This window comes from Acomys minous, assembly GCF_964271855.1.
Source record: "Acomys minous genome assembly, chromosome: 2".
In the NCBI taxonomy this organism is placed as follows: domain Eukaryota; kingdom Metazoa; phylum Chordata; class Mammalia; order Rodentia; family Muridae; genus Acomys; species Acomys minous.
The window spans coordinates 125562719-125587428 of NC_140484.1; the positions used below are offsets into that span (position 1 = coordinate 125562719).

Consider the following 24710-nt stretch of genomic DNA (forward strand, 5'->3'; position numbering starts at 1 on the left):
TCCATCTCTAGTCTTTCTCATTGTAACTTTATCTGTAAACCCCGTGATCTAACCGCGGTGGACCACTCACCGAAAAACTAAATTAACCTGAAACATAACACAAACTTAGGCGTGCTTTCCGCTCTAAGATTACACTGAAGATGATGTATCCATCATTCAGTTAATTAAGTTGAAATTGTTGATTCCCTAGAAACGGCTTTTGTTCCTCTCCTCCCAGAAACGGTGACTATCCTGACTCTTGTGTTTACTCTTCCCTTACTTTTCTTTGTGGTTTAACCAGCCATGTATGCATTAGTTAGATATGTGCTCGTGTGTGTGTGTGTGTGTGTGTGTGTGTGTGTGTGAAAGAAGCAAGCACAAAGCTAATGGATGGAACCCTGGGTCACTGTGGCTTATATCTTTCTGGGGATCATGAAAAAGGTTCCAAGGAAGAAGTAAGAGGGCAGCATTGAGAGTATGTGTGGGAGACATAAGGGTACCCACTACTGGGTATCCGAGGGTGACATTGTGGTCACAGAGTGGACTGCTCTGTCTTTTTGCCTCCCCTTGGCCTTCCTCCAGCTCGTAGGAAGTAGTTCAGAGTTAAAATTCCTGCAAGCAGAAGTGAGTGTCATCCTTAAACCACAACAGGCACCAAGGAGGAGGTACCCAGCTACTCAGCAGGCGAGGAGCAGAAAGCAACCTGGGCCATGTTTCCCGGGGCATTTGCTGTCAGCTTAAGGAAAATAGGCAGAAGTGTTCAGGGACTGTCCTGACCCCTAAAACTAGTCAAGCACTAAGCCTTAGATCTCCTGGAAACAAGGGGGAGATGGCAAGTTAAATGGTACTCCAAGCAAGCAAACACATAAATTCAGGTTGTAGGACATCCTGTTGGACAACAAGCTTGGCTTCTGAAACAAGTTAATGACATAAGAAGAAACAACGCCTTGAGAATTGTAACCGGAGCTGGACTCATAGCTCCAGGTGCTTGCAGGCTGAGGCAGAAAGATTGCTTGAGCCGAGGAATTCAGTGGTGGCACAGCGAGATCCCATCTAAAGGAGGAAAGTGTAAGTGACAGAAGTCTGTGAATCTTATTTTCCTTCCAGATGGGGTTTCTCTGTACAGCCCTGGTGGTCCTGGACTTGCTTTGTATACTAGGCTGGCCTCGAACTCATGGAGATCCACTTGCTTCTGCTTCCCTGAGTGCTGGGATTAAAGGCATGTGATACCAGGCCCAGATAAGTATGTGAATCTTGCTTTGATTTGGGATAGACTATGTATTCATTTGCTGGGACAGCCGTCGCAAAATACCACAAGCTTGGGTGGCTTGAACAAAAACTTTCCTCAGTTCTGAAAGTAGGGAGACCAATGTGAACACACTTGTACACTGGCATTCTCCAAAGCCTTTTTCTTTGCAGTCTCCTTCCGGAATACCCCTGTTTCTCTGTCCTAATCTCCTCTTCTGTAAAGATACCAATCAGATTGACGCCACTTTAACTTTATTACTTCTTTAAAAGCTCTGACACCAATTATAGCTGCATTCTAAGGGGTTGGGAGTTGGTTAGTGCTTCAATATGAATTTTTTTTGGGGGAGAAGGTGAGACACAGTTGAGCTCATAACATGTACCTCTTTTTTTCAAGAAGGCACTTAAAAAAAAGATCTTGGGGAAATTTTTATCAAGGATTGTTAGGTGATAAATATGAGTTACTAGTATTTTTAGGAGTGATAATAGTATTTTGAAGGAGGGGTGATATAAAAATGGATTTTGAGATACATAAAGATGAAGTGCTGCTGGGCGTGGTGGCGCACGCCTTTAATCCTAGCACTCTGGAGGCAGAGGCAGGCGGATCGCTGTGAGTTCGAGGCCAGCCTGGTCTACAAAGTGAGTCCCCGACAGCCAAGGCTACACAGAGAAACCTCGCCTCAAAACAAAACAAAACAAAACAAAACAAAAAAAGATGAAGTGCTATGAAGTGGAACCGAATGTTTAAGCGAAGGCTAATGTTATATGAGCCGGGTGTGGTGGTGCAGCACTCTGGGAGGCAGAGGCAGGCAGATTTTTGTGAGTTCGAGGCCAGCCTGGTCTACAAACAGTCAGGGCTACACAGAGAAACCCTGTCTCAAAAAACCCAAACCCCCCCCCCCCAAAAAAAAAGGTGATAGATAAATTAGTATGCCGAAATTTTGACAGTTGTTGAATCTGGATAACGAGTATAGGAAGGGTCTCCTTTTGTATTTGAAAATTAATAATCATACATATAAAACAGAACCATGACAAAAAAAGGATTCCTGGCAGTGGAGTGGTTGGTAATGACTGTCTTCAACATGCCAATACCGTGAATGCTTTCCCATCTGGTTGGCCTCTGTGTGTGGTCGTCATACCGGGCCCTTCTGCCCTGGAAACCTGTGTCTTGTATATCACTTTATGAATGACATCATCCGGGAGCATCTTTTAGGAAAGTGAATAGGATATGAGTTCTTCTAATTCTGAGTGCTCGAAAGTGCGTTCCTTCCTGCTCTCAGGCATGAGCTATGCTCTGCCTAGTGCATTGGTTTCTTCTCCCGTTGCTGTGATAGAATACCCAGCGAAGGTAACTGAAGGTAGGAAGGATCCATTGTGGCTTACCATCTGAGGGGACACATGGAAGTCATGGGGAACGGGGCCTCAGGCAGCTGGCTGGCCACGCTGTCAGCGGTCAGATGGCAGAGGGAAACAAATGCTGGTGTTCAGCAAGCTTTCTTTTCATTCCGTCTGGAATCGCAGCTTGCTAGATGGTGTTGCCCACATTTCAGGTGGGCTTTCCATCTTCAGTTAAGCCTTTCTGGAAACACCCTTATAGACATCCCAGAGGTGTGTTTCCATGGTGATTCAAAACCCAGTCACCTTGACAGTGAAGATAAGCCATCACACGTAGATATTGCAGCCTGTGTTGGAAGTCGTTTTTTCTTCGCCTTTTAGAGGTATTGCTCCACTGTCATCTTGCTGCTGTGGAGAGCGAAGTCAGGAGGGTTCTATAAGACCTATTTGCTTCCCCCCTGAGTGACAGCTTATGGAAGGAATCTGTTCTTTGTTGGCTGTTTTCTGAAATTTCATAAAGTCTTTACAGCAGTTGGTGAGCTGAATCATTTCAACATGGCCATCTGAATCCTTTAGTTCTTTGACATTTTGTTGAATAACATTTTTACAATATTTCTTTCATTTTTCTCTTTTTCCCTTCTTGCGAGTTTATTTTATTAAACTATAGGCCCATTGTACCAGTCAACCAGAATGTTCATAACTTCCCTTGTCAAGCAGGGTGTGGTGGTGCTCGCCTTTAATCCCAGCACTCGGGAGGCAGAGGCAGGCGGGTCACTGTGAGTTCGAGGCCAGCCTGGTCTACAAAGCAAGTCCAGGATAGTCAAGGCTACACAGAGAAACTCTGTCTCAAAAACCAAAACAAACCAAAACAAAAAAACCCCCAAAGCAACCCAAAAATAACTCCCCTCATCTGTCTTCTACATCTTTACCTTTTGATTTTGCTTTACACATTTCCTCATGTTTATCTTTAATCCTTTCATTGAGTTTAAAATTTTCCTGCTATTGTGTTGTCAGTTTCTAAGAACTCGTTTTGTTCTCAGAGTATTTTCTCCTAAACTGTCCTGTTTATTTTGTGAATGCAAGACTTTAAAATTTCTTATGTGTATTAGTGTTTTGCCTGCCTGTATGCATGTATGTGCACCTATGTGTGGCTGCTGCCCCAGAGGCTGGAAGAGGGCATTGGATCCCTCAGAACTAAACTTAGAGATGGTTGTGAACCACTGTCTGCATGCTGGGAACCAAACCCAGATCCTCTGTAAGATCGGCAAGCACTCATAGCTCCTGAGCCATCTCTTGGAACTCGCTTTGTAGACCAGGCTGGCCTCAAACACCCACAGATCTGCCTGCCTTTGCCTCTCGAGTGCTGGGATTAAAAGCACGCACCACCACTGCCTGGCTTATTTAATTATTTTAATAGGAATATTAGTGCTGTCCTTCCTCGTTCTCCATGTAGTACAAACTTTTTTTTTTTTAAAAAGGTACTTTTCTTAATAAGTCCCTCTGAATGTGACTCCTTGGTTGTGTTGCTCAGGAATAAGTATGTGTGTGTGTGTGTATGTGTGTGTGGTGGGTGGGTGTGTGGATGTGTGGGTGTGTGGGTGGGAGCAGGGAGGCCGTCAAGGTCTTGCCATTATAGTAAGTGAAAAAAGCCACTCAGTTAAGCCCACATAGAATATGACTTCATTTCTATGAAATGACCAGACTAGAAAATCTGATGGAAACTAAAAGCAGATTAGTAACTGCCCAGAACTGGAGGATGTATGCTGATGCAAAGTCACTGCAAATAGGGACAGGGCTTCTTTCGGGGAGAGGAACGTGTTCTAAAATGGATTGTAATATACTTTTAAAATATTGAGTCGTATGTTTTAAAAGATCAATTGTATGGTACATGAATTCTATTTCAATAAAGCTATATAAAGATGTGGTCCAGAGAGTCCAAATGTAGGATGCAGGCTGCTAGCTCTGGTCTAACTGTAGGGAGATTGCTGTGGGTTCACTGTGAGGAGCCCTGATGTCAGCATCTTGAGGTTTTCTCTTGGCTGCCTTCACATCACTACCCTCCTTCTCCATCACCAATGAGCACATTGTCAGGAGGAGTACGAGGGTAGACAAGAGGAGGAGAAGGAAGGCCTATCCACTGTACCTTTGGTAGCTGCAGCGATAGGCCTCGTACCCCACCTCTCTAGATACTTCCAGGCTGAGACATGTAGCCTTCCTACTGTGGGAAATCGTGATGATGTCAAAAGTAGAGAAGAGGTACAGAATCCTCTTTGCTCAGGTGCTCCCATGGCCAGTTATGGATGCTTTCGTTGCCTCTCGAGCCTTGACTCTTCCTCCCCAGCGTCCTTTGGAGCAAATGCTAGATGTACGTATGGATGCTCCCCAGTGACTAGGCCTCCAGAGTTTGGTCAGTGAGGAGGAAGCTGCAGATGTGCGTCCTTGAACAGCTTTCCCCTGTGTTGTTAATCTTGGCATCCTAGCTACTGCCTAGAGGAGAATGGCCTGGCCTCTCAGAGGATGCTGGCGTTTAGACAGCTGAGTCTTGACTTTCACTGCAAACACCTCAGGATTCCAATTTCTCCAGTCATTACCCCTTGTTCCTTTCCTCCCAACCTCTCCCGGATCTGACACCATTCAATTCTCTCATCTGTGTCTGTACTTGCAAGGCTTTGTTACTAGAGGGAAAACAAGAACGTTTTACTGCGTTTTTATGTAGTTTTGAGAATATGCAAGATTAGACACTGTTCTGTGAGCCAGCTTCTCTGGAAGTTGGCTCCTTACTTTTCCTCTTCAATCTTGCCTTAACTTACACTAGTCAACTCTCCGGCCCTGTTTTACTTACTGTATTTATTTGCCCGGGAGGCTTTCTGATCTTTTCAGGACACTGGAAGATCTTCTGAGGCACAACGAGGAGTCCCTGCTTTCTTGCTTCCTTGGCCTTTTCTTCTCAGCTGCTAATTGTCCAGTTATCTGTCTGTGCTTTGCTTGCTGCACTGCCGCTAGGTTGCCTGTCAGTCTGTCCCATTGGCCTGTGGAGCAGGTTTTATTCTTCTCTGTATTGTAATTACAATGCCTTATTCCCTGAGTACGTTTCTTAACTCAAAGACTGGAGAATTCAGCATTGTGGGACAGGCAAGTAAGTGTACAATGGGCCCTTCTCATCTTTTTGTTTGTTTGTTTGTTTTTGTTTTTTCAACAGGGTTTCTCTCTCTCTGTAGCCTTGGCTGCCCTGAACCTGCTTTGTAGATCAGGTTGGCGTCAGACTCACAGAGCTCTGCCTGTCTATGTGTGTCACTGTGCCAAGCTCCTTCTCATCTTTGAATGGCATCCTCCCATGAGATAAATATTAAACAGCAAAATGTGTGTTGTGGGCTTGTTATGAAGTGCCATCCCCTCCGTGTTCAAGTCTGACATCAGGGACGTGCTGATCTCCCCTGATAGGTTAGGGTCTGCACTCCACATTCCTCTCGAGAAGGACAGGGTGTCTTCCATGTCGACAGATACACATGTAGTATGCTCCTCTGCTTTTTCTCTTTGGACAAAAACATCAGTAGAGTTTTGGGAATTGCTCAATGCATTCTTGAAAAGTCTGATGTTAGGGTTGTTATCTGAGTTGAAGGCCTGTTCAAAGTGAAAACGTAACCATGAAAGGAAAACAGTACGCTGTCTCTTAAAGTATGTTCCCACAAATGTTAGACATATCCCTCAGTCTGAAAGCTACTAGTGGAAGTGGAGCAAACTTGGAGTTCAGGGCTAAACAGTCACACGGTGTTCTTCAGACTGCTTGGAGGGGGGAATAGAATGGCAGGCAACTGGCCTTACCTTGCATCTCTACCTCGGGGTGTGTGTGTGTGTGTGGGGGGGAGCTCCGCTACTCCAGTCAATCTTTTTTTTTTCTTTTTGGTTTTTCGAGACAGGGTTTCTCTGTGTAGCCTTGGCTGTCCTACACTCGCTTTGTAGACTAGGCTGGTCTGGAACACACAGTGACCTGCCTGCCTGATGTCACTCCATCCAAGGCTTTCCTGGCGACCCCAGAGATGTCCAGCCGTTAGCTCTTTGCATCGCACTGCCTTTGTTTTCTACCCCTTGTCTCCTACCCTCTGGGAAAGCGGGTGTTGCTCAGTCATGTCATATCACCTTCTTTCCACTGCACTGCCTGCTTTTGAGAGCCACCCCGAAGACCAGAGGACACCAGTGGGAATGTGCTCGCAGGAGAGCACAGGGGAGCTCAGGAGCTCCAGACCCTTACTGCTCAGGCGTTTAGATAGGCAGCAGGCAGACTCCCAGCCGAGATGCAGGATCAGTGTAGGAAGCTGATCCTGAAAAGAATATAAACTGAACATGCTCCAGACCTGTGTAATCACTGAATATGTCAACTTAATCCCAATCTTCAAGTAAATTATAGTTTTACCATTTCATAGAATATTAAATAGAGTATGAAATACCATAAAATTATTAGGTTATATACTATCTATCTATCTATCTATCTATCTATCTATCTATCCTATTTTTTGTTTTTTGAGACAGGGTTTGTCAGTGTGTAGCCCTGGCTGTCCTGGACTTGCTTTGTAGACCAGGCTGGCCTCAAACTCACAGGATCCACCTTCCCCTGGGATTAAAGATGTGTGCTACCATGCCCAGCCTATCATAACTTTTATATAGTAGAAAGCCCTTCCCAGCACTCAGGAGGCAAAGGTAAGTGAATCTCTGTGAGTTCAAGGCCAGCCTGGTCTACAGAGTGAGTTTCAAGACAGCCAAGGCTACACAGAAAAACCTGTCTCAAAAAACAAAAACAAAAACAAAAAAAACCACAAAAAACAAAAAAAGAAAGTCCTAGAAATCCTTTAAGTAAATAATTATGAACGATTGTGTAATGGCTGTAATTCAGACGATATACTATGTATTATGGGAGAACCAGCTAGGAGATGCTAAGTAATGCATGGGGCACGGAAGGTGGCAATTCCTGGGAGAGAAGGAGTGGTGACTAAGCAAGTTGGAACCAGAGTACAGGGACTGAAGAGGCTGAAGAGGAAGCCTAAGAGTGAGAGTTACCATGATGCCTTGGGGTCCCTGGGCCATGAAGTGTGAGGTAGAAGTAAGGCTGGGGAAGTTGAGAGGGAATTGTAAACAGGTGGGGAAGTTCTGGACTTGACCTTGAAAACAATGGAAAGCCATCAGAAGATTCTTTCAGAGGAAAAGTGAGCTGTCCAGCAAGCATTTTGATACCAGGCTGTGAAAAATGGGTTGGAGCTGGGTAAGAGCAGAGGCTGAAAGACCCACAGCAGCTCTCTACAGTAGCACAGTGAGGCAGAATTGAGCCTGGCATGGGGGCGAGGCCAAGAGCAATCGAAAGAGAGGACCAGTTTGGTAAATATTCAGCTAGTATTAGGAATTAGGGAACAGAGACGAGTCAAATTCAATTTTAAGGCTTTAGGCTTGTATACTGTTTGTTTGTTTTCCCCGAGACACGGTTTCTATGTGTAACAGCCATGGCTTTGTAAACCAGGCTAGGCTCCAACTCACAGAGATCCACCTGCCTCTGCCTCTGGAGTACTGGAATGAAAGGCGTGCACCACTCCACTAGGCGTTTCCTTTTTCTTTTCTTTTCTTTTTTTTAGAACTAACTTGTCTCTGAGGTTTTGCTTTCGACAAACCCCATGTGAAATGTAGGTTTAGGAATGACTTTTGGGGGACAGTGCTTTACGGAGATGGTGACATGTGATTTCGTTAAAGACATTTGACATAGGAGCACTTATGTTATTTGTTTCAAAACTTGTATTTGGAACCCCTCATGGTGGCGCACGCCTTTAATCCCAGCACTTGGGAGGCAGAGGCAGGCAGATCACTGAGTGTTCGAGGCCAGCCTGGTCTACAAAGTGAGTCCAGGACAGCCAAGGCTATACAGAGAAACCCTGTCTCGAAAACAAACAAACAAACACCCCCAAACACAAAACAAAACAAAAACCAATAAAAAACCCCAAACAACAACAACAACAACAACAACAACAACAACTTGTATTTGCCTGACTCCAGGAGTGGGTCTATCGGGGAAAACGGTGACTCCCAGTCAGATTGCTATCAGACTCACCAAAAGTATATTTTTCATTTATTTATTTGTTTGTTTGTATTTTTTTTTCTATGCTGGAGGTTGAACTCAGGACCATGCACACATGAGGCAAGTGCCTCACAACTTTTAATTGTAAATATCATGGGCTGGTGGTATGAACCAGGGTAAAGTTCTTGCTTAGCATGTATAAGGCTCTGGGTTTAATTGAAGAGAAGATAGGAAGGGAAGGAGGGAGGGATGAGAAAGAAAGAACATTTCAAAATTTAAATTTGAGACTGAGTCTCCTTGTGTAGTCCCAGTCAGCCTAAGACTTGCCTTGTATACCAGACTGGGGTCAAATTCCAGCAGTCATCTTGCCTCAGCCTCCCCAGTGTTTTGATTATAGACATGAATCAAACCTAGCTGGGGGATGTTTTCACATATTAATAAAAAAAAAGTCTATGTAGCTAGTTGAAGAAATCTTTATAATAGTCTAAATTCCACCTCTGAATTTGGTAAGCTTTCTTGTCTTATTTTAAAATTATAAAATAAAGCATACTTATACAAATGTAAAAATACAGAAAGTTAAAAAATGAAACGAAACAAAACAAACAAACAACCCCCCCCCAAAAAAAACCCCACCTTGCCGGGCATGGTGGTACTCATGCCTTTAATGCCAGTTCTCGGAGTTCGAGGCCAGCCTGGACAGAGTGAATTCCAGAGAAATGCTGTCTCAAAAAACCAAACAAGAAAAACAAACAAAGCAAAACAAAACCAAAAACAGAAACAAAAAACATCAGTGAAAATTGAAAGCCCTGTCTTTTGGGGAGTGTTGGGCAGGGGTAGAGTCTTATAAGTAGACCAGATGGGCCTTGAGTTTACAGAGCTCTGCCTGCCTCTCCTTTGCAAGTACTGGGATTAAAGGCATGTGCCCCCACCCAGTCTTCTTATGGAAGTAAGTGAAGCAGACTTTTAATCAGAGTTCTTGGAAAATTATAATGCAGGTTTGTTTTATATTTACATGGCACTAGCATTTCCTGGTTTGATATAAGGCACATCTGCAACCGTAATTCTTGAGACCAAACTAATATCTGCTTAGTTAAGGGCATATAAATGTGTTGAGTGATGTGCTTGGTCTTTCTGAACTTCTTTTTGAAGAAGCTGGTATCAAAAAGTCATTAGAGCCAAGGAATTGATATTTATGGAACACTTGCTATGTGCCAGGTACCTAAAGCACTCTTCCTCCCACTCTGATGCTTGAACAAGATAATAGTTTTCAGATTTGATAAGGGGACCTGGAGAGATGGCTCAGAGGTTAAGAGCACTGGCTGCTCTTCTAAAGGTCCTGAGTTCAATTCCCAGCAACCACAACCATCTATAATGAGAACTGGTGCCCTCTTTTGGCCTGCGGGTGTACATGCAGGCAGAATACGATAATAAATAAATCTGAAAAATGAAAACTAATAATAAATAAAATAAAATCTTAAAACAAAGATCTGATAAGGGGCTGGAGAGGTGGCTCAGGAGTTAAGAGCACTGACTGCTCTTCCAGAGGACCTGGGTTTAATTCCCAGCACCCACATGGCAGTTCACAACTGTCTGCAACTCCAAGATCTGACATCCTCACACAGACATACATGCAGGCAAAACACTAATGCACATAAAATAAAAACAAATAAATTATAAAAAGATTTGATAGATCAAGAGCTAAAGGTTTTGTATAACCTGGTTTTGTAAAGTTTCAGAGAAGGAGAGCCCAGGAGGACTCTTTGGGGGAGATGACTCTCCGTTGCCCCAAAAGTAGCAATAGCCAGGACCAGGCATTGGTAAGCTAGATAGCAATATGGCTAGGCAGAGTGGCTTTGTGAAGCCACATGACAAACAGTTCAGATATGAAAAGAGCTGCCTATGAAATGCTAGTTCCTATAATATGCGGCCACTTGCAGTTTAAAATAGTTAGCAAAGAAAAAAATCTAAACTATCATGGGCTTTCATTTCCATTTTTGTCTTGTTGAATGTAAAGTGACGTTAAAAAGTCTTTTTGATGCTTTCTTAAACTCTGGAGAGTTAATTCCTTAGTTTTCCCACTGGCATTGAAATGTGTTTTTTCTGTGTCTCTGTCTGCTCTCAGCCATAAACATAAAAAGGCAACAACTACCGAGGGTGGGACAGTTAGTCCAACCACTGACATATTGCAAATATCAATGCCATTTGAAAGCAAATTCAGTCATAGAAGTCTGTAATGAAGAACACAGCTTGCTCACAGAAATGCAAGAAAGGGCTGTGTGTTTGCGTTGGCTTGGCTCAGCCTTGCTGAAGATTCTTTCAGCTTTGTTGTGGTTATCCACAGAGCCTGGGCTTGGGATCTTTCCCAAGAATTCGCTCTGTGTATTAGAGTGGATGGCGTGGCTGCAAGAGGATGCGCTCGAGGTCAGCACAGACCTCTGTGTGCCACTTTAGTTTTTTGTTTTGTTTTGAGACTGGATTTCTCTGTGTAGCCTTGGCTGTCCTGTACTCACTTTGTAGACCAGGCTGGCCTCAAACTCACAGAGATCCACCTGTCTGTGTCTCCCAGAGTGCTGGGATTACAGGCATGTGCTACCAAGCCCAGCTTAGTTTTGTTTTCTTAACTATGGGGACATTACGGATTTTCAAGTTTTACTATGTGACCTTTGCAATTTGTAGCCATGTTCCTTCATTAAATCTACTCTGATGCAGAAAATTCTTAGTACCAAATAAACTCCAGTATTTCTCAACCAGGAATAAGTTAACTCCTGGGAGTTCCTAAGAACTTTTCTAATTTTCTCTCTTTGATTTTTCAAAGTAAATTCCCTTCTTAATTAAAAACCTGTTGATATGATAGCCCAGCCCACCAGCAGCTCTAACATTTTATGTCTTTTGCTACAAACTTGTAAGTTGCCCATAGGTTTAGCTTTACTCTCTCCTCATTTTAATAATCCCCCATACTTTCACTAGAACTGCCTTTGTTTCTATTACCCAGTAACCCTAATGTCAATCTAAGGTCACTTCTTTTAGGTATATATGTGTGTGTGTGTGTGTGTGTGTGTGTGTGTGTGTGTGTGTGTGTGTGTATGCATGCATGCATGCATGTATGTACTGATTTATTTTGTGCCCGGTTTGTGGGTGCACATGTGTGTTTAGATATGCATGCATGTCTGTAGAGGCCCGAGGTCAACACCAGTATCTTCCTCAATCACCTCTTCTTATTTTTATTTATTTATATGTACGTGTGTTTGCCCGTACAGCTTTATGGGCAGCACATGTGGGATAGTCAATTGTGAGCCACCATGCGGGTGCTGGGAATCGAGGCAGGTCCTCTGCAAGAGCAGAAGTGCTCCTAATTGCTGGGCCACCTCGCCAGCCCCTCTACCTCAGTTTGTGAGTCTCTTCTGGTCTGGCCTCTGCCTCTCTCTGCTTCTCCAGTGCTGGGATCAGACTCAGACCCTGAGGTTCCATGGCAAGCATCTCACTGACTGAGCCACCTCCCCAGCACTCTCAGCAGCTTTTGACAAGACTCAATCACCATGGCGTTTGCAACTCTACTTTTCTGGGGCTTGTTCCACCTCTCTGAGGATCTCCGAGTGTGCATCTTGAGCCCCCACCCCCACCCCCACCCTCTTCTGAACCCATCACCTCACTTTTCTACTTTCTCACTTTTACAGTTATCCTCTCCTAATCCAGTCCCTTTAAATAACAAATAACAATAAATAACAACCTTTTGCTAGTGACTTTCAGCCTCTGTGTCTTTCTGGAACTTGAGACTCTTAAACTCGCCTCCGCCTCAGCCTTGCTGTTCCCCTCAGTAAGCAGTTGCACTTGACCCATTCCACACTCTCAAGCCAGAACATCTGGCCCTTGCTTTTGAAACCTTTCCATTCTTCCCCATCTTCATCCAGGCTTCCAGCAAATCTTATCTTCAGAACCCCGCTTTATCCCCTCCTCTCGTCCAGACCACACAGTCTCTCAGCGAGGCTGAGTAGCCGCCTAACTTTCTTCTTGTTTATTCTTGCACATATACCACAACGCCCTCTCTTGTAGGGAACCGAGGAATCTCTTTAAAGCGTTAATCTGGGGCTGGAGAGATGGCTCAGTAGTTAAGAGCACAGGCTGCTCTTGCAGAGAACTGGAGTTCAGTTCCCAGCGCCTACACTGAGTGTGGCTCACAGCCACCTGTAACCCCAGCTCCAGGGAATCGGATGCCCTCTTCTGTCCTCTGTAGGCAACTGCACACATGTGCACCGACTTACACTTAAACACATACACATACAAATAAATAATAATAATAAATTAAACATTAATCAGTTTATGTCACCTTTTTGGAAAAAAAAACTATTTTATTTATGAGTGCTTGCCTGCATATGTATGCAGGCTGGGTTGTCTGGAGTATTTTAAATAACTTGTACTTTGGGCAACGTGAGGCATTTTCCTACTTAGGATTATCTTTTTATCTTGAAGAAAAGTGTGTTTGTGTGTGTGTGTGTGTGTGTGTGTTATTGTTGTAGACTTTTTTCCTTGAAGAAAGGATGTGTTGTTGTCTTATTTTATTTTAGTTTGTTTTATTTTCCCCAAGGAAGGTTTTAAAAGCCCTGTTCACTAAGTGGTCAGCAGCATCTGGTTTCATGTCATTTCGTTCCCTCTCCCCTAGCACAGAGACATAACAAGGCATGGCCCCCTCCTGGCAAACTCACGTGCTCTTCTCTATGGTGATATGATCTTTGCCAATTAACTCTCTCCGGATCAAGGTGTTTGGAGGCTTCGCATCTTCATCCCAGTGTTTTCTTGCTCTTAGCAGCATCCCTGACTTATGTGAAGACCGAGCAGTGTTTCTCTTCTATTTACTGAATACATATTTGCTTAGAGTCTCTTGGAGTACGAGGATATGAAGATCCAAGCAGAAATTCACAGGGGCCTCTGTCCTACGGCCCTGTGGAAGAAGCAGGCGGTAAACTGGGAAGTAGAAGAAAATGTCCCTGAAGAGCAGTGGTTCTCAACCTTCCAAACACTGTGACCCTTTAATACAGTTCCTCATGCTGTGGTGACCTCCTCCCAACCATGAGATTAGTTTCATTGCTACTTCATAACTATAACTTTGCCTCTGTCACTGATTTTAATGTAAATATCTGGCACAGGATATCTGATTTGATCCCCAAAGGGGTCACACACACCCCCCCACACACACACAGGGTGAGAAACATTGATGTGGAACTTAGAGGAGGCACAGAGGAGGGAGGGGCTAACTCACTAGGGGAGGGACTTCAGAGAGCCCTCTTAGCAGCCAGCAAAGAGAAGATGCCCGCCCCTGTGATGAAGCTTGTGGTGGAATGAATCTTGGCTTACCCTCCAGGAGCTTACTACAGCTTGTGACGCCAGTCACAGCAGTGGCATTCAAACTGAAACACACACACACACACACACACACAGACACACACACACACACACACACACACACACACACCCACAAAAAAACAGTATCAGAGAGCTGTGCAGGAGTGGGTCCAGTACCCTGCTAGGAAACTGGCAGAAATCCTTATAGCACAGTTCTACACATTTCCTGAGTGGTCTCTGAACGCCATGCTCTTGGGTAGGCACAGTCACAGGTAGGTATCAGTACAATTCTAATTTGCAAATAAAGCAACATAGGTGCCAGGGTGGGGAGGTACATGTGCAAAAAAAAACCCCCGAGGACCCGAGTTTGGTTTCAGCTGGAAAAGCCGAGCATGCTGATATGCTCCTGTAATTCCAGCCTTGCGGTAGAGATGGGGGCAAACAGGTACATCTTGGGGACCTGTTGGCCAGCTAGCCTAGACAAACACCAAGCTTCAGGTTTAGTGAGGGTCCTTGTCTCGAAAAGTAGTGGGGGGAATGTGGAGGAAGAGATCTGGACTTGCCCTCTGACATCCACCCATGCATGCAGGGGTAAGTGCACCCAGCCATACATGCAGATATACACACACACACAGAGGGAGAGGGAGGGGCATAAGAAAATAATAGATACCACGAGGACAGGAAATTTTCCCAACTCAGGCCAGAGATGGGCTCCTGACTCAAGCAGTTTAAATTTACTGTCCTTTCTCACTCAGGGCACCGCATTTCCCCCTACAGATGACTTTGTGAAGGCAGCAGGGAGCCCCAAGAGAGATTTGCGAGTTGCAATGACAGGATGGGATTAGTTCATTAGCAGGGTGTGGTGGAGTCACATTGCATCTGGAACAAGGGTTGACTTCTAAACGCAACATCACAGGCAACAAATGCCAAGGTTGTTTCTCCTTGACTGTAAGGGACGTTGGTTCCTCTGCTGGTGACGTGCTATATTTCAGCCAGTCCAACAAAAACAGCTTTCCTCCGTAGGAACAGAGGGCTGCCGTGTCTCGGGCAGAAAGGCATACAGTAGATGAATAGTAGGTTTCTGTTGTGGGCCGCATTGTTCGGGAGCACAAAAGGCTCTGCAGAAATGGACCCCCTCTGTGGCAACTGCACTCAGAGTACTGTCACTGTTCAGGCCACATTGATTTCTTGTCGGCAGACCTCTTGCATTACAAGCTACACAGCATGTATGTGTGTGTGTGTGTGTCTGTGTCTGAGCACACATGTGTGCGTGTCCTCTTGCTTTTCTCTGTAGAACAATTCTGAGTGGCAAGGATGCCAGTTGCAAGTTGGGGCTATGTGTACTCTGTGGTGCAGGCTGCAGGCTGCAGAGCACAGCATGGACTGCACACAGCGCAGGGTGGGGGAGGCAGGAGGGAGAAGCAGCCTGCGTGCAGAACAGTTTGGCCTCAGCGAAGGTCAGAGCAGGGGAATAACAGAGTAAGGACATGAGCCATGTACAGGAGGTTAAATATTCTGGACAAGCAACTAATTGGATCTGTTCCCTTCAAGCCTTTTGTGATCTGAACATTTACTATGAGAATCTTCCTGCTTCCAGAGTCTCATAAAATTCCTTCTGCTCTCCAGCTGCAGGTTTAGTGACAGTGCATCCTCCACCTTGGCTTATGGATAGTGACATCATCTGCAGTGTTAGAAACATTGGTCAAGTTATCTGTTTTGTCACAATGGCATACTTACTGTTTTTTGCTTAAAGACAAACATATGATGTCTTGTTATAGACCTTCAAAAAAATCACCAGGATATTTTCATTTAGGACTTGTGTTACATTCCCTGCTTTTAAAACATTGAAATAATTTTGTATAATAACTTAAATTTTTTTCTGACATTATTTTGTTTTGTTTTTATATTTTTTAATTATTTATTTTATTTTTATTTATTGTCTGTGTGTGTGTCTGTGAGTGTATGCTGTGTGTGTGCCAGTGCCCTTGCAGGCCAGAAATGGGTTTCAGATCATTTGGAGGTTGAGTTGCAGGCAGTTGTCAGGCACCTGATGCGGGTGCTGGGAACCAAGGCAAGTCAGGTCCTCTGCAACAACAGCATGTGCTGAGTTTTGTGGGGTTCTTTTGTTTTGTTTTGTTTTGTTTTTTTGGTTTTTCAAGACAGGGTTTCTTTGTGTAGCCCTGGCTGTCCTGGCACTCACTTTGTAGACCAGGCTGACCTCAAACTCACAGAGATCCACCTGCCTCTGCCTCCCAAGTGCTGGAATTAAAAAAGGTTTGTGCCACCAAAGAGGAAAAAGAGATGGAGGGACCTGTCATTGGCTGACAGTGATTGTGCTCCTATTGTCAATTTATTTTCCTGTTTCTTAACATTAGAAACACACATGTTTGGTGCTAAGAAGACGAGCTTTAAAACCTAACATGCCTGGAGTCCCATCATTCTAACAGAGCACATATTTTGCTTTCGGAATTCCCTTGTTCGCATACATAATTGTAACCCCAACAGTGCAGGGCTGTGCGTTTATTTTTATTGCTCACGTTACTTCATATTCCTTCACAGTTCTCATAACTGGCATTTCTACTGGCTTCCCCGCCTAACACGGTGCGTGTTCTATGGCACTAACCCTCCTCGGACATTTGTGTTGCTCCTAGCTCTTTACTCTGTTAGCTAAGAGGGAATGAGCATTTTTGTTCTTGTTGTTCATTTAACATTTTCCATTTGTTTAGTTTTTCCTTATTGTGAGTTCCCAGGAGCGGACTTCCTACATGAAAGGTGTGCCTGCTGTTGCTTTGGCTCGACTGTGATGACGAGACCCATTTGAATGTCAGTGGTCACTAGCACTGTACTTGTGTACCCCCCTGTGTTTCTTTTACCATTACTGAGCTCCGTGATAATTTAATAATGTCCATCTTTTCTAAATAAGTCCTGTTTATTCAATGAGTTATGATTTTTGTTTGTTTTCTTTTCCTTTTTTTTTTTTTTTTTTTGAGACAGGGTTTCTCTGTGTAGCCTTGGCTGTCCCGGACTCGCTTTGTAGACCAGGCTGGCCTCAAATTCACAGCGATCCACCTGCCTCTGCCTCCCAATCTTTTGAAGAAAACAAATACATATATAAATGTCTGTATACACAACACACACACACACACACACACACACACACACACACACACACACGTTTAACCAAGAAAATGAGTTTCCTAATCTTACTTACTGTTACCAGGGAAATTAGGATTCCCTTCTGGATACTTTACATTGTTAGTAAAACAGTTTAGAAACGCACTTGGAAAACAAGCTCAAGAACAGTTTCATTAGCGTTTGAGAGGAAGAAGCCAACAAGGTAGGCAGGCTGTGAACCTTGGCAGCTTGCCAGGAGCAGGGAGCTGGAGAAGAGGAAGAGAAAACTTGGAGTCTGGGTCTGAGAACACCACTTGTTTAGCAGCAGGGGTTGGTAAGCACCTACCTGACGGAGTGGAGAAGGGGGCTTCCGAAAAAGAGCGGAGGAAGCCCAGAGTGTCAGGGGAAGCACAAGGCGTTGGCCAGCATCCAAAAGAGTCAGGAAGAATGAAAAGGAGAAGTTACGCCTCTGAGACAGAACTCAGAAAGCAGGCAGGCTCAGGTGGGGCTCATGGAAGAGGGATAATTATCCCTCCTGTCGTCTTAGTTTGTCCTCAGGTGAATCAGCTTTCCCGAGGAGTGCTGTCCTGGGCAGGTTATCGACAAGCCTAGCTGGATTAACTTCTAAGGGAGGAGACAATATTTATTTATTTATTTATTTATTTATTTATTTATTTATTTAATGAGTACTTTATCTGTATGTACACCCACAGGTCAGAAGAGGGCATTAGATCCCAGTGTTGATGGTTGTGAGCCACCATGTGGTTGTTGGGAATTGAACTCAGGACCCCTGGGAGAGTAGACAGTGCTCTTAACTGCTGCGCCATCTCTCCAGCCCATGTTTTCATCTCTGGAGCAGATCAGGATGTCATGTTTCTACCAAGGGCCAGAGGTAGAATGTACGTTCTGTTCTTCTGACCAGGACTAAGCAGCCTTCCTTTAATGGGTCTCACGAAAGCCTTGAATCCTATACATTTCTATATCATAATTTAAATCTTAAGCAGGGGAAGTTGGGATATTTCCCTTTTTAGAGTTATCAGGCAAGTGGGAAGTGGGGTCCAAAGCCCGCAGTGAAGGAGAATTCTACCTTCAATGGCCTCCAAGTTTGATAATGCCTACTTTGTTACCTAACACCATCACTCTGAGGTAAAGATTTAAAAAATGTGTTTTTCCCCAAGTATATATTTCATAATGTGTTAGTTACATGTCTTGCTGCTGTGGTATAATACCAGACAGAAGTAACAAAATGAGAAGGAAGGTTTTGTTTTGGCTCAGGGTTCGAGGGTGCAGTCCTCCATGTGGGGGGAAGTTATGGGTAGCAGGAGTGTGAGACAGCAGCCACATAGGATTCACAGTCAGCTTTACTTTTTATGTGGTTAAGTATTTAAGGTGGGTCTTCCCACCTTAAGTACTCCAGACACGCCCAAAGGCTTTCTTCTAGGTCTGGGTCAATATTAAGCATCACACCTGTGGCATCATTGGGCTATCCGGAAGTGTATCAACTTGTGTAATGCAGGATAGAACTCTCACTCTCCCCTCTATCTGAGGGCCTAGTCTGAGTGATACTGGAACGAACCTTCTCATCCTTGTGCATAGCTTGCAATTGTTCCTTGGAAGCATTCCCAGAAGCAGAGGTGCAGGGTCAGGGGATGGCCCTTGTGAGGCATTTGATGGATATGGGGGAAAGCTGTGCTCTCTGCACCTCGTTTGCTGTTTGGATGTCACCCCTGTCTTCTCTAGTGAAATGCCGGTGGTCAGTTATTTTTCTGTTTATCTTAAAAGAGGTTTGGACGTCAGCCTTTGTTCCCCAGACATTCTGTTCCTGGGATAAAATGCCGAGAATTTATTTTTTTTATTTAGGATTTTCTTCAGATTCCATCCCTTGGTGATTTTTTTTAAACCCCATCTACGTCTTTCACACAGACCCTTAGCTGTGTCCTGCAGCGTCTTTCCTGGGCTTCTTGATTAACTGGGCATCTTGAGGTCTAGAACTGCTAGAGAGATACTGCTGGCTCTAACTTATGTCTTTAGTAACGTCCACCGAGTTCTAGTTTGAGAAACTCAGCGTTTAAGGAAAATGGATAGTGACATATGGATAGTGACATATGGATAATGACATATGGATAATGACATATGGATAATGACATATGGATAGTATGTGTGCTGATGGCAAGGCTTTGTCTTTACAGAGGGCTAGGGAAATACGGAGAAAGAAGACACTGCATGTGCACACTTTGGAGTTTCATCTGGGAGGATAAAGAATAGTTCAGCAGGTGGAAGGCTGTGCCAAGGAGGGGAGGAACACATGCCAAGATAAATGTCCCAAGGGCGGTGGCCATTTGGAGAAAAGAGATAAACCTGTGTCATGGTGCCTTGAGTCTTGAGGGGATTGGAAAGATGTACACATGGGTCAGGCTTTAAGAGTCCTTTTTGTTTTTTTGTTTTAAAAGATTTATTTATTATGTATACAGTGTTGTGTCTGCATGTACACCTGAATGCCAGAGGAGGGCACCAGATCTCATTATAGATGGTTGTGAGCCACCATGTCATTGCTGGGAATTGAACTCAGGACCTCTGGAAAAGCAGCTAGTGCTCTTAACCTCTGAGCCATCTCTCCAGCCCCCACTTAGAGTCTTATTATAAGCTGGGTGTGGTGGTGCATGCCTTTAATCCCAGTGCTTGGAGAGGCAGAAGCAAGTAGATGGCTGTGAGTTTGAGGCCAGCCTGGTCTACAAAGAGAGTCCTAGCACATCCAAGGCTATTACACAGAGAAACCTTGTCTCAAAAACAAAGCCAGCCAACCAACCAACCAGCCAACCAACCAACCAACCAACCAACCAAAGAATCTTATTATAGCCGGGTGTGATAGTACATGCCTGTAATCCCAGCACTTAGGGAGGCAGAGGCAGGCAGAACTCTGTGATTCTGAGGCCAGTCTGGTCCAGGACAGCTAAGGCTACACAGAGAAACCCTGTCTCAAAACAAACGAACACACACACACACACACACACACACACACACACACACACACACACAAATAAGAGTCTTACTAAAGTCATCTAAGGAATTTAAACTCAATCTATCTGAGAGTTAGAAGGCTCTTGGAGCAAAAGTACTTGGTAGCAGGTAACAGGAAGCCAGGCTAGAAGTCTGTTGTAGACTGCTGCATGAAAGCTGTTGAAGGCTTGAGCCACAATGGTATCGGAGGGACAAGAGCAGAGGTAGCGTTCAAGATACATTTTTGACAGAAAGTCTGCAGGTAACATATGGCTTCAGGCAAGCTCTGTGTGTGTATGTGTGTGTGTGTGTGTGTGTGTGTGTGTGTGTGTGTGTGTGTGTGTGTGTGTGTTTGGGAGAATCTATACCTTATGCGTTCCATAGGCATTTGCTAGGATACACGAGAAAGCACTTAGCAATCTAGAAAGTGCTCTACACATGTAAAAACTTTTTTTTTGAAAGGGTCCTTTCTACCTTTTATTTTGATTTTGTTTTAAAAAATGGCATACAAAGTAGTAGGTTTTATTACAGTGTTTTCATGAACACCTCGCTCTTATTCTCCTCTGTTCCTCTCCTCCAGTTTATACATGTAAAAACTTATTTTCCCCCTACTGTACCAGGGAGATGGCTCAGTGGGTAAAAGCACTAGCCTGGCAAGCCTGCCAACCCGACTCTGTTCCCTGCAATCTAGGTAAAGAGCCAGATGTGCTTTGCATCTGTACATCTAGTACTCCCGTGGCAAGCTGAGAGATGAAGATAGGAAATTCCCCGAAGCTCTTAAGCTAAACAGCTAGACTATGTAGCACACAGCAGAGGGAAGCCCTATCTCAAAACAATGGAAGGCAAGAACCATTTCCCAAATGCTGTCTTCTCACCGGCACACATGCCGCATAGCCCATGCACCTGCGCCCGTGAGACCTGTGCTCTCATCTCTCCCCCACTTTTCTGTCTCTCTCTCTTTCTCACACACAATGATAGAAAAATGTTAGCATGCTGATGCTGTATGAAGTGATGGGTTTCATAATGATATTTTATGGAAATACTTCATTTATTTGACCATATTCACCTCTTTTATATTCTCCTGTCCCCTTCCACTAGTCCCCTTCTTTTCATGTCACACGTGTGTATATATGTGCACAAATGTGTAATGCAGGTTCTGCACATGAGAGAAAGCATGCAGTATTTGTCTGAGTCTGGGTTTCTTTCTTTCTTTCTTTTTTTTAACTTGATCATCTCCAGTTCCCTTCATTTTCCTGCAAATGTCATACATTTTATTCTTTTTTATGGCTGACTAAACTCATGCATTGTGCATGCATCATATTTTCTCTATCCATTTTAGCTATAAAGATTTATTGATAGTGATGGTGTGTAAGAAGCCCTTCCCCAGGGGACTGTTCTACGAATGAAATGAAGCCGTGTGTAAAGCATTCTAGGTGCTAGGCAGACAATTGATCTTGAGAGACAGAGTTGGAATTTCTGTGTTTTATCCTCATCCATTTGGCTCCTGGAGCATAGGGGCGGCTCCTCCTTCTCCTCTTCATCTTTTTCGAGACAGGGTTTCTCTGTAGCCTTGGTTATCCTGGACTTGCTTTGTAGACCAGGCTGGCCTCGAACTCACAGCAATCCACCTGCCTCTGCCTCCCGAGTGCTGCGATTAAAGTCTGCTCCTGCATCCAGTGAAAAGGGACTCTGAATAGCTGAGAGAAGGGTCAGCTTAACATGACACTCTTCCAGCAACGAGGAGATGTGTCTGTTTGGTAGGTCTCTGGTCTCTGGGATGGGGGAACACCAGGGAGAATGCTGGGGCTCATTCTGAAAAATGGCTCTGACCTAAGGCTGCATGACCAGCCTGCGTTATATGATGATGGGGGTGGGGGTGGGGTAGGATGTGGAGGTGGGGGATGGGGTGAGGATTCGGGGTGAGGGTGAGGTAGGAGACTGAAGAGGTTGGGAAGGAAGCCCTTCCCCTCCACCAGGCTGGCACAGGAAGGCTTCTGCAGAGAAAAAAAGTAGACACTGGCCTCACTTCAGAGAACTCGAACCCTAGGACTGTGGGGCACACCCCAGATTGGGTGGTGGTGTTGCTTTTTGTGCATGGAGGATGACAGAGGGAACCTGTCTGTACAAATGCCAGAAACAGCAAGTTGGGTCTGGAAAGACCTCTTTCAGATCTGTTCAGCAAACCTGTTTTACAGACAGAAGCTCCTGCCTTAGAGAGGATTAATGAGCAGGAGGCCCTGTTTTCTCTTCCCCAGGAAGCAGGGTGCCAGGATTTATGGGTGTTGCAAGCCCCTGTCAAGCACCTGCCTCCCAGGAAACAGAGGAATTCTGCCAGGTATCCAGGGTCCCTCTAAGCAGCCCTCCCCCCCACCCCCCAACCCCCCAACCCCCCACCTTTCCTCACTTCCCTTCCCACCTGTTGGTGGAAAATGAGACCCATGTGTGGTGCCCTCCAGCCTGTTACAGTGCCGGCCAAGGAGCACCGAGAAAGCCAGTGGTTTGCTTGTTTCAGTGATAATCAAATGCCATTTTGCGGATTAAATAAAATCTTTCGAATATGTTTCATTTCAAATCTATTTCCTATTTCTAAGAATTAAGAGCATACTTTTATACAGTATGTGAAGAAGGGGGTAGTTTGTGTTGATTAAAAAAACATGTGTTGTGGCGATCTTAGGCCTGCTTTCTTTTCTTTTTATTAGGTTTATATTTTTTTCTTCTTCTTTTCTTTCAGAGACAGGGTTTCTTTGTGTAGCCCTGGCATCCTGGAACTGTTCTGTAGACCAGGCTGGCCTCAAACTCATAAGAGATCCATTTGCCTGCCTCTGCCTCTTGAATGCTGGGATTAAAGGCATGCACCACCACCACTGGATTTTTGTTTTGTTTTGTTTTGTTTTTTAAAGACTTAATCTGTTCTGGCCTCAAATTTGCAATTGAGTATGAGAAGTTGCTTTTGAATTTCTAGTTCTTCTGTCTTCAGAAGAACCCCTGTCCTGGGGCTACAGGGGTGCCTACCACTCTGCCAGGTTTTCCGTGGTATTGGGTCTCAAGCCCAGGATTTCTTTGGTGTGTGCTAGGTAAGGGCTCTCTCTGTCTCCCAACCTATAGCCCGGGCCCCATATTCTGAGATCTGCTTTAGAATCTCCTTGTCCTGCTGCAGATCCATGTGTGGATCCAGCCAGCCCTCATGGTGGCCCCTGGCCTTGCCTGGTAGGGTTTTATGTTTGGAGACCTTTTTCGTCTCCTGCCATTGTAATATCACGATGGCCTGAGGCCAGTCACTTGGTTTCCAGTACTGCCTCTCGAAGATGGAGAGAAATGACTTGCTCCTCCTGCTTCCTCATGAAGACGCCATGGCAGAGTGTAGCTAGCCTGGTCTGCAGAGTTAGTTCCAGAGAACAGCCAAGGTGACATAGAGAAACCCTGTCTTGAAAAATGCTTCTTGCGCAAGACTAAGGACCTGCGTTCATATACCACCACGTGTAAAAAGCCAGACTTGCCACATGTGCCTGGAATCCCAGCACTGCCACAGGGAGAGACAGGAGTATCTCTAGAGCGTACTGGCCACCAGAATAGCTTCCAGTATGCTGAGAGACTCTGCCTCAAAGGAATAAATTGGTTGCTCATGCTCATACCCCCTTCTAACCTCCACACATGCAAACACAGGCAAGAGAATATGTACAAATTCATGCCACATTCATACACACCACAAACATAGGCACCTCGCTCTTTCTTCATCTTCCCTGCTTCATCCCTTCATGTGACTGAGCTGTAAGAAGGAAAAATAATATCCCACCCGACCTCCGGAGCTGCCTTTTCTAGCTCATGGGGTACCTCACAGATGACTCTGTTGAAGCAAGCTGAAGGGGCTGGAGAGATGGCTCAGTGGCTGCTCTTCTAGAGTTCAATACCCAGAACCCACATGGCAGCCCACAACTGTCTGTAACTCCAGTTCCAGGGCATCTGACTTACAGGCATACATGCAGGCAAAGCACCATGTGCCTTTGTTTATGGATATAAGTACGCAGATGTGGCAGATCTCTAACACTACATTTAGTGACATAATTATACGGTTCAGGATGTTTTAGTCATTTTTTTTCCATTTATTTTGACATACAGGCATTTAAACAAGCGTACTTCTTTTAAAAATAGATTTATTTTATTTCTATTTGTGTATGTATCTGTATTATGAGTGTTGTGTGTTGTGAGTATGCAGTTGAATGTGCAGGTACCCAAGGGCACCAGAAGAAGGCAATGGATCCCTGGAGGTGGCATTACCTCCACTTGGATATGAGCCACTTGACAAAAATGTTAGGAATCAAACTTGGCTCTTCGGGGAGAGCAGTGGCCACGCTTGCTCACTTTTGTTAATTTTTGTTTTTACAACTTTGGTTTTGAGTGGCTGAGTCCTTCCCACTGTCTTATGTAGATATAAAATGTTTTTCAGGTTTTTTAGATTGAAACCTTGAGTTCGTCGGGAATTTATTTGAAGAATGAGACAGACTATGAATTTCATTTATTTCCAGAAATATTTAGGGTTTATTTGTCTGTTTTGATAGATGCTATGGTTGTGTAGTCCTGGTTGGCTTAGAACTCCCTTTGTAGGCCAGCTTGGTCTCTAGAGTGCTGGGACCAGAGTACACCACCACAC

General features: G+C 44.6%; 1 protein-coding gene and 1 long non-coding RNA gene across 4 annotated transcripts in view; one reads left to right on the forward strand and one right to left on the reverse strand.

The window, feature by feature from the left end:
• The window catches only part of RAB30 (RAB30, member RAS oncogene family), an 88087-nt gene that overhangs the window by 41366 nt on the left and 22011 nt on the right, over window positions 1-24710 (forward strand). The window contains exon 2 of one of the 3 annotated variants that reach the window (XM_084768115.1): window positions 1087-1222. The exons of 1 other annotated variant lie outside the window; for it this stretch is intronic. The gene's annotated coding sequence lies outside the window, so the exon portion shown is untranslated. Of the gene's footprint in view, window positions 1-1086; window positions 1223-18191; window positions 18212-24710 lie in introns of those variants that run through there. One more of the 3 variants, XM_084768116.1, reaches the window with a different exon arrangement.
• Window positions 4180-24710, reverse strand: part of LOC311589625 — a 57692-nt gene continuing 37161 nt past the window's right edge. The window contains exons 2-3 of the long non-coding RNA XR_014776590.1: window positions 13315-13550; window positions 4180-6180 (exon numbers count right to left, since the gene is read on the reverse strand). This is a non-coding gene — a long non-coding RNA (uncharacterized lncRNA). The remainder of the gene's footprint in view (window positions 6181-13314; window positions 13551-24710) is intronic.